The 10199-nt window shown below is 42.1% G+C and overlaps 1 long non-coding RNA gene across 1 annotated transcript; it reads left to right on the top strand.

Annotated features, from left to right (window-relative positions):
• The first annotated feature begins 848 nt into the window (after nucleotides 1-848).
• On the top strand, nucleotides 849-7118 carry LOC117245743 (uncharacterized). The gene is made up of 2 exons (XR_004500628.2): nucleotides 849-1462; nucleotides 6789-7118. It is a non-coding gene; the product is annotated as an uncharacterized LOC117245743 (long non-coding RNA).
• Nucleotides 7119-10199: the final 3081 nt, after the last annotated feature.

Below are 10199 nucleotides of genomic sequence, written 5' to 3'. Positions count from 1 at the left end.
GCCACACCAGGTAGCCATCTGTGTGTAGTCCCTACTTGAATAACAGTTCTTGGGTTTAACGAAGATTGATAGATATACCAAAGAACTTCAGTTATGTCTCTGATGACAGATGACAGAAACACAGGCCCCTGCACACAAAGATGGTCAGAAAGCAATCTCAAAACTAAAACGTGCAAATTACAATCTGACAGATTAAAATTATTTAGATGTCTCATCTTGCAACTCCACAGCAAAGCTCAGCAAAGTGTCTGCCATTGGATGATGGTGAGAACACCTTTAGACTGTAATTGTGTTTATGGATGCACAGGAAGAATAAAAAGAAGTTTCTGTTTTACAAAAAAAGCCAACCTGCTTTTATGAGTCATGCCGTATTAGTAATGGTCGGTGAGGCAGGTGACTCTGAACATCCAAAAATCCAAGAAGTTGGGGGGATCACCTGATGCTCTGCGCCAACCTGAGCAGACGTAAAAAGTTGGGCTCCCCGCTGGATTGCGGCGAATACTGTATTTTAACAACTTTTTAACCAGTGGAAAGCCGCCTTGAGTGCACATTATGTCCACGATGTCACTAGACAACTTTTTCACGCAAACTGGGCCACACAAGAAGAAAGACGGACGTAGAAAGGGAGGTAAAAGCAATGCTAATGCTACCTCGGATAGCCATAGCGAAGAGTCAAGTGCACATCGAGACAAACTGATTGTGGAGAGTGTCACTGCTAATATAGAGAAGATGCTGGACAGTAAACTAGCTAACATAATAAAGCCGGTCAGCGAAGTGGCTGAAAAACTGGATGGCTTAATCGAGAGGATGGGAACGGTAGAGCAGCGGGTCTCCAACCTGGAAGACGAGCCAGCTACTACTACACCCCGGGTGGGAGCTCTGGAGACCCAGCTAAAGAAAGCACTGGAACGCCTGGAAAAACTTGAAAATCAAGGTCGACGGCAGAACGTGAGGATCGTAGGGCTAAAAGAAGGCACAGAGGGCAAAACACCGGTCGACTTTTTTGTAAAGTGGATACCAGACGTCTTGAATATGCAGAACGACCGCATTCAGATTGAAAGAGCTCACCGCACGAGACCGCGGATGAGACTTGCCGGCAAAGAGGGTCCAAGAGCCGTCCTGGTGAGGCTGCATAACTACACCGACAGACAGAGAATCCTGTACGCGGCGAGGAACAAAGGCACGATAAAAGTCGATGGTGGAAATGTGTCCTTCTATCAAGATTTCTCCACGGAGGTTGTAAGGAGGAGGAAGGAGTCGGCAAACGCCCGCAAATTGCTGAGAGAAGCTGGGATTAGATATTCCTTCGTATATCCGGCTGTCATCAAGATTTTCCACCCTGATGGTTCCAGCTCTGCCTTCTCGACCTTGGAAGAAATTAATGGCTAAGGTTACATCAGCAAATTGCCCCCATCAAAGTAAACCCCTAGCTTGGAGGCTAAATGGACTGTGAATGCTACAGGTATGAATGTAGTGGAAAATACGCAGTTCATAATGCATCTCGAGAATTATCCTGTTAATCTTTAATGTTACAAAAAAGAACACTGGTATCACAATAGCATTCTAGTGAGGGAGGTCTGTATTCTTGTTGGTCAATTGACCCCCACAGCTGTACTTTGTACAAGGTAAAGGTACAACTAGGTAAGTTAGTTTATCATTTAGATTTTTTTTTTTTTTAATGTTTGTTTTCTGTGTCAAGTTGTTGATGATTCCAAGTATAGGAGCCAAATATGTTATTGGGAGGTTTGCTTCTGACTGTAATTCACTGTGTGGGCATTGGGGGCGCTGTACTGTCACCTGGTGAGTTCAGGTATTTTAGGATGTGACCTCACTATGATCATCAGGTGTTTGACCTGGAAGGGCAAAAGGTTTTTGACCGCTGTGGCGCTAACTGCCGGCGTTTTCTTTGTTTGATCGGTTGTCAATAAATCTGCATAAATGTTTGTTATAATGCACCAGAAGACCAGCGTCCAGACTCTTCTACTGAGCATCAAGAACGGTGACATTAGGGTGAGAAACCAGTAAGTTAGTGAGGCGCGTTAACCAGGTTACTCTGGGTCAAGCATCTCAGTAGCTAGTATAAGACTTAGCTCCTATACCAAGCTTTTGGTTATGTTCGTGCTTGGAACACATTCCTAAGTTCAATGATATTAACTGTACACCTGAAGATACAAACTGGTCCATTTTATTTTTAATGGTTAAAGATGCAGCACGCAATTTATAGCACAAGCTTTTGTTGATGTCCATTAAGGGGATCTAACAACGCGGTAAAGAGGAAATCTGACCTGAACTCTCTTAAAAAAGATAAGATTCAAATAGGTTTCTTACAAGAAACACATCTTAGTGATGAGGAGCACAAAAAATATCATAGGGAATGGGTTGGTCAAATTTTTTTTTCTTCACATTCAACTAATAAGAGGGGAGTAATCACTCTTATTCATAAAAATCTGCCTTTCACAGTAACAACATTCTGTAAAGATACTAAAGAGAGATACATTTTAGTTTAAGGCATGTTACACGGTGAAAATATTTCACTAGGTAATATCTATGCTCCTAATGTCCAAGATGATGCATTCTATGCATCTTTACTCAGTCAACTAGCTGATATGGATTGTCCTAATATGATAATAGCGCGCGACTTTAACTGTGCATCATGCCCAATGTTGGACGGATCTCCCTCTCAGACAGTTATATCCAAAAATGCCAAGGATGTCTTAAATATAAATAAGGAGTTCGACCTTTTGGATATATGGAGACACCTTAACCCACTTTCAAAGCAATATACAGTTAGGTCCATAATTATTTGGACAATGATACAGTTGTCATCATTTTGGCTCTGTACACCACCACAATGGGTTTTAAATGAAACAATGAATACCTGCTTAAAGTGCAGACTCTCAGCTTTCATTTAAGGCTTTTTTCAAAAATGTAGTATGAACCGTGTAGGAATTACAACCATTTCTTCACACAGTCCCCCGACTTTAAGGGCTCATAAGTATTTGGACAAACTAACATAATCATCAATTAAACAGTCAGTTTTAATACTTGGTTGCAAATCCTTTACAGTCAATGACTGCCTCAAGTGTTGGACACATAGGCATCATCAGATGCTGGGTTTCTTCCCTGGTGATGCTCTGCCAGCCCTTTACTGCAGCCGTCTGCACTTCCTGCTTGTGTTTTGGGTGTTTTGCCCTCAGTTTTGGCTTCAGCAAGAAAAACGCATGCTCAATTGGATTCAGGTCAGATGATATGACTTGGCCATTGCAGAACATTCCACTTTTTTGCCTTAAAAATGTCTTTGGTTGCTTTTGCAATATGCTTCAGGTCAATGTCCAACTGCACTGTGAAGCATCGTCCAATGAGTTTTGAAACATTTAGTTGAATCTGAGCAGATAATGTAGCCCCAAACACTTCAGCTTTCATCCTGCTGCTCTTGTAAGCAAGACAAGACTTCACTAGAATAAATACAGAGGGTTTATCACAAGATGCAAACCATTGGTTAGCCTTAAAAATGGAAGGCCAGATTAGAGTTTGTCAAAAACCATGTAAAAAGCCTGTACAGTTGTGGAACAGCATACTATGGACAGATAAAACAAAGATCAACTACCAGAATGATGGGAAGACAAGAGAAGGAAGAAGGGAAGGAACTGCTCATGATCCAAAGCACACCACCTCATCAGTGAAGCATGGTGGAGGTACTGTTATGTCATGGCCATGTATGGCTGCCAGTGGAACTGGTTCTCTTGTATTTATTGATGATGTGACTGCTGACAAGAGCAGCAGGATGAAAGCTGAAGTGTTTGGGGCTACATTATCTGCTCAGATTCAACCAAATGCTTCAAAACTCATTGGACGATGCTTCACAGTGCAGTTGGACAATGACCTGAAGCATACTGCAAAAGCAACCAAAGACATTTTTAAGGCAAAGAAGTGGAATGTTCTGCAATGGCCAAGTCATATCATCTGACCTGAATCCAATTTAGCATGCGTTTCTCTTGCTGAAGCCAAAACTGAGGGCAAAACACCCAAAACACAAGCAGGAAGTGCAGACGGCTGCAGTAAAGGGCTGGCAGAGCATCACCAGGGAAGAAACCCAGCATCTGATGATGCCTATGTGTCCAACACTTGAGGCAGTCATTGACTGTAAAGGATTTGCAACCAAGTATTAAAACTGACTGTTTAATTGATGATTATGTTAGTTTGTCCAAATACTTATGAGCCCTTAAAGTCGGGGGACTGTGTGAAGAAATGGTTGTAATTCCTACACGGTTCATACTACATTTTTGAAAAAAGCCTTAAATGAAAGCTGAGAGTCTGCACTTTAAGCAGGTATTCATTGTTTCATTTAAAACCCATTGTGGTGGTGTACCGAGCCAAAATGATGACAACTGTATCATTGTCCAAATAATTATGGACCTAACTGTACATTTCACTGTCAGCCTCATTCATCAGCATCACACATTGATTATATTTTTGTGCCTAGGAATCTGACTCATTTAGTTGAACAGGTAGATATAGGCCATATTGCACTTTCAGACCGTGCTCCTGTAACCATGTCGATTCAACCTCTTAAACCCACTGAACGTTCATTTTCCTGGAGAATGAATACAACACTGCTTATGGATGAAAAATGTATTAAATACTTGAACGATCCAACAGATTTATTTTTGGAATTCAATGATAAGGATGCAGCTGACCCAAGAATTGTGTGGGATGCTTATAAGGCCTATATGAGGGGCATGGTTATTTCATATACAAGCCAAAAGAAAAAAGAGGGAATAGCAAAGCAACTTGAAATTGAAAGGAAAATAAAAAGGTTAGAAGAAGACTATTATGCAACAAAATCAGAGAGGACCTTGATTGAACTTAAAGCAACCAGAATAGCATTGCATAACCTAATAACGAGGAAGGCAGAAAAGGATATTCTATTTACTAAACAAAAATTCTTTGAATTGGCCAACAAACCAAACTGCCTTTTGGCACGATTGGCAAGGAATGCTCCTGTTAAATCTTTTATCTCAGCTATACAGGATGAGAATGACCAAAGACAAACAAACAATTGTCAGATTAATGAGAGCTTTAAAAAATTCTATGCTGATTTATATAGTTCAGAAATTGACCTAGAGAGGCTCAGAACAGGTCATTTTTTAGACAATTTGATTTTCCCACAAATATCAGAAGATCAAACAAAATTATTGGAATCCCCTATTTCACAATTAGAAGTAGAGAAAGCCATCTCCACACTCCAATCAGGTAAATGTCCAGGAGAGGATGGCTTCCCAGTTGAATTTTTTAAAGTAATGAAAGGGAAAATTTGCAATTTGCTGTTGAGGGTCTTAAATAAGTCATTTGAAGATTCTAAACTTCCAGAATCAATGTACAGAGCCAATATAACATTAATAGTGAAGAAAAACAGAAACCCAGAGCTATGCTCCTCATAGAGGCCAATTAGTCTTCTTGGAGTAGATAATAAAATACTGTCTAAGATACTGGCCCTTAGGCTTGAGCATGTTATGACTTCTATTGTGGATGCGGACCAGACAGGTTTTATTAAGGGTAGAAACTCTTTCTACAACACAAGATGCCTTTTCAATATTATTCACTACCTTAGCTCTTACCAAATACCGAGTGCTGTTATTTCTATGGATGCCGAAAAGACGTTTGATAGAATTGAATGGGAATACATGTTTGACGTTATGAAAAAATTTGGATTTGGGTCAGATTTTCTGAGGTGGATTAAACTGTTATATAAAGCACCTTCAGCTTCAGTTTTGACAAACGGTCTGTTATCTGCTGCCTTTAATTTAGCAAGAGGCACCGCTCAAGGAAGCCCATTGTCTCCTATCCTATTCAATTTGGCCATAGAACCCTTGGCAATGGCCATCAGACAAAATCCAAATATTCAGGGAGTTGATATTGGCACAAAACAACATAAAAATTTTACTTTACGCTGATGATGTCCTTCTGACACTAACAGACCCAACTAGATCATTACCGGCCCTAATAGAGTGTATCACAGAATTTGGTTTAATATCCGGATATAAAGTAAACTTCGATAAATCAGAAATGATGCCCCTAAATAACAATGATAATAATCAAAATTACTTACCAAATTAACCAGCTCTATGTGGAAAATGTGAATCCCTTAGTAAAGAATCTCAAAGAAACATTGACAAGATGGAAGAAACTTCCCGTCTCATTTCTGGGCAGAATTAACCTTATCAAGATGACAATCCTTCCAAAAATACTATATCCTATATCAATGCTGTTTGTACTTCCTACATCAAATGGCATAAAGGTAATCAATAAAATTATATCAGACTTCATTTGGGCTGGAAGGAAACCCAAAGTGAAATTAGAGACATTACAGTTGCCAAAAGAGTGAGATGGGTGGGGTTTACCAAATGTGAATTACTACGCAATTTCCATACAAGCCAGAATTATTTCTTCATGGGTGAATGAACATTCATACTCTCCTTGGCTTGACCTAGAGGTAACAATGTGTAAACCCTTCTCTCCAGTGAACTTGTTAGACAAATGTGTAACAGGGTAGACTCGTATCGTTTGGTTGCAGTGATTTATTTTATTTATGATTTGAGCACCCAGTGTGTGTGTGAGAGTGCAGTGGTTAGTGGGTGTGGTTTCCATGTTTGGTGAATTGCTGTGGTGATGGGCTGATGGCATGCAGGTGTGATGGGTGTTACCTCCTAATTTGCTGAGTACTTATCAGACACACACACACACACACAGACAGTTTTGTTCATTTCGGCTGTGAATCTCCTCTGCAGTTTGGGTGTGCTGAGAGGGCTGCTGGGTCTACCACACGGCTGGGTCAAGGTGGAGAGCTGCCTGGTCAAGCAGAACTACTAGAAGCATCGTGCAACACCGGACCTGACCAGCCACATAACAGTGACCAGATACAGATACGCCGACCTTGTTGTAAGAATATCGGCTTCGCCATACACAAGGACAGCACACCCAGCCACAGACATTTATTCCCCCTCTCAACTGAACTGGCTTCCAGACCCATTTTATCTATTTTCTCCCCTAACTTGGGCCCCCATTTTAACTTTTTTTTTAATCTATTGAATTGTTAATAAAATTACTTGCAAATTTCAGCTTGTTGTGTTTTGCCCATTTCTTCCACTGGTTGGTTAAGTCGAACTGGGGTGTTTTACAACAAATGCCTAAATGAATGGCCACACATTGCTAGGAATAACCCCTTGATAACCAACGTACTGTGGACATGGAGGAAATTGAGGAAAATATTCAAAGAGACTCATCCGCTCAATATTTTTCCATCCACACAGCGTATTTCCGGGTATGATGGCACCTGTGTTTGGCTCTGCCGCTGCCCGGCTTTCCCGTGGGCTCCTACCTGTTCTTTGTACTGCTCTGTTCGTTCTACTGTTTGTCAACGATGGATTTGACTCTCCTGTTCATCAGGGCATCCATGGTGGATCATGGTGTTTCTACTCCTTGGAGTAGTCACCCGCAATCCTCGGCGCCTCCGTTCCTGTCAGTGGCTGCCGGCGTTCCCCGCAGTGGTTTGCAGCTCCAAGACTCTCGCAAGTATGGAAGAAGGAGAGGGAGAAGGGCCGGAGTCCAGGTGAAGCTAAGATGGTTCTGGAGGCGAGGTGTCGCTGGAAAACGGCGCCGTTCTCTTCTGATGAGCCATGGCTTGATGTTTCCTGTTACTCTGTGGAATGATCTCCCTTTATCGATGACTGCGACTGTCAGACTCTCCGTTCTCCGACCTCTTTCCCGACTTGGCCGGGGAGCTGATCTCGGCCCCTCCGGTGTGTGGAATACATTGACGCGGTGGAGGGAGTCCGCGTCATCTGCGCTCCCTGCCCCGGGTTTCCCCCGCCGACTGCGAGGAGTCTTCACCTCTCCAAATGGCGCTACTTAATGCGCGCTCCATAGCGAACAAATCGTTCGTGCTAAATGACTTTGTCTTGTCTAAAAATTTGGACTTTCTTTTCCTGACGGAAACCTGGCAGAGGAATATGGAACTTGGCCCCCTCATTGAGCTCTGCCCAAAGGGCTACACTTTTATCAGCTCGCTCAGACTCTCAGGCCACGGTGGAAGACTTGCTGCGGTGTGCAGGAGCCGCTTCGTATGTTGCTCAGTGAGCACTGGGTCTTTCTCTTCCTTTGAGCTTCAAATGATTAAAATTGGACATAAAAATCCATTTTGCTGTATTTTAATTTACCGTCCTCCTGGCCCCGCAGTGAATTACAGTCAGAAGCAAACCTCCCAATATCATATTTGGCTCCTATACACCGGCCCCTAATTGTTAATGGCAGCCTGGCCCAAATGGCTCATTTTTGACTGAATTCACTGACTTATTGGCCTCTATTCTTAAGCTATCCAGATTTATTATTGCTGGTGATTTTAATATACATGTTGATGATGTTTCACACAATTTTGCCTCTAGCTTTATTAACATCACATTGTCTTTTAACCTTACTCAGCATGTATTAGGCCCTACACACAATAGAGGGCACACTGGATCTTGTTTTTACTTTGGGTTTGAATATTGATTCTTTATCCCTTGAGGATCTTTTTATTACTGATCACAATTGTGTTTTATTTGATTTGTCTTTTCATCAGGATTCCTTACCCTGCCGACGTGTTATAAGCTCTCGCATCCTTAACCACCATTCTGCTGGAAAGTTCTCTGCTGCCTTCTAGTTCGACTCTGATGTGGACAGTGACGTTGACACCTTGGTACATTCCTTTAATGAACACTGCCTTACTGTACTGGATGAAGTGGCCCCTATTAAAACTAGGTGGGCCCCCCGATCAAGCCCTCTCCTTGGATAAATGACAATATTCGCTCTCTGAAGAGAGACTGTCGAAGGGTCGAGCGCCTATGGAAATCCACTCAACTGCATGTCCACCATCTTTATTTGAAAGAACTTCTAGCGTCTTTTAATAATGCAGTGAAGGATGCCAGAGCTGCTTATTTCTCCAGGCTTGTGTCTAATAATCGGCGTAATCCCAAAGTGATATTTGAGACTATAGCTATACAGCATCACCTGCTGTACCAATTTTCTCTGATGAGGAATGTAACAATTTTCTGTCTTTCTTTGTGGGAAAGATTAATGACATTAGATCAAATATTCTCCCCTCTCTTGCCCCCTCTATCTCTTTCTACTCTCGGTCGTCTATCCTGGAGAGCTTTTCTCCTATAACCCTGCAAGACCTCACTAATTTGGTTAACCGTATGAAAACTTCCTCTTGTTCTCTCGATATCCTACCAACATCTTTGTTTAAAGGTGTCATTGGTTCTGCAGTGCTCTCTATAATTAACAACTCTCCATTATCTGGTTGTGTCCCTGCTCATTTCAAACATGCTGTTATTCAACCACTTCTCAAGAATTCAAATCTAGACTCTTCTCTACCTCAAAATTACAGGCCCATCTCCAAGTTGCCTTTTGTCGCTAAAATCTTAGAGAAAGTGGTTGCAAACCAGCTCACAACTGCATTAGATGAGCACTGTATCTTTGATAAGTTTCAGTCTGGCTTTCGAAGGCTGCACTCTACAGAAACAGCCCTTTTTAGAGTCTCCAACGATATCCTGATGCACAGTGATGCAGGAGAATGTTCAGTGGTGGTGCTGTTGGATCTCAGTGCAGCGTTTGATACAGTGGACCACTGTATACTGATAGAGACTTGGGCAGTGGGTGGGTGTGACTGGGTCAGCCCTGCAGTGGTTCTCCTCCTACCTCTCTGACAGGAGCTTTGCTGTATCTGTTGGTAATTTCACCTCCCCATCTGAAACTCTCAGCTGTGGTGTGCCCCAAGGTTCAGTCCTTGGTCCAGTTCTATTTGCCCTGTACATGCTTCCCCTTGGTCAAATAATTAAACAGTTTAAAGGTATCTCTTATCACTGCTACGCAGATGATATTCAGCTTTATGCCTCCTTTAAACCCCACAACCTTGCTATACTGTCAGCTCTCAATGACTGTGTGAGAGCTATAAAAAACTGGATGGCCAATAACTTTTTGCAGCTTAACTCTGACAAAACCGAAGTCCTTATTTCTGCCCCTCCAAGTCTTGTCCCTAAGATCAAGGATGGTCTAGGTTTTCATACCTCAATGGTTAAATCATCTGTAAAAATTCTTGGTGTCACTTCACATGTTGGTCCAGAGTCAGAGCCTGGTCCACAGGCTCTGACTCTGGACCAACA

This window comes from Epinephelus lanceolatus, chromosome 11, assembly GCF_041903045.1.
Source record: "Epinephelus lanceolatus isolate andai-2023 chromosome 11, ASM4190304v1, whole genome shotgun sequence".
Lineage (NCBI taxonomy): Eukaryota > Metazoa > Chordata > Actinopteri > Perciformes > Serranidae > Epinephelus > Epinephelus lanceolatus.
Note: the sequence above shows the minus strand (reverse complement) of the source record. Positions and strands in the feature narration are given on the sequence as shown.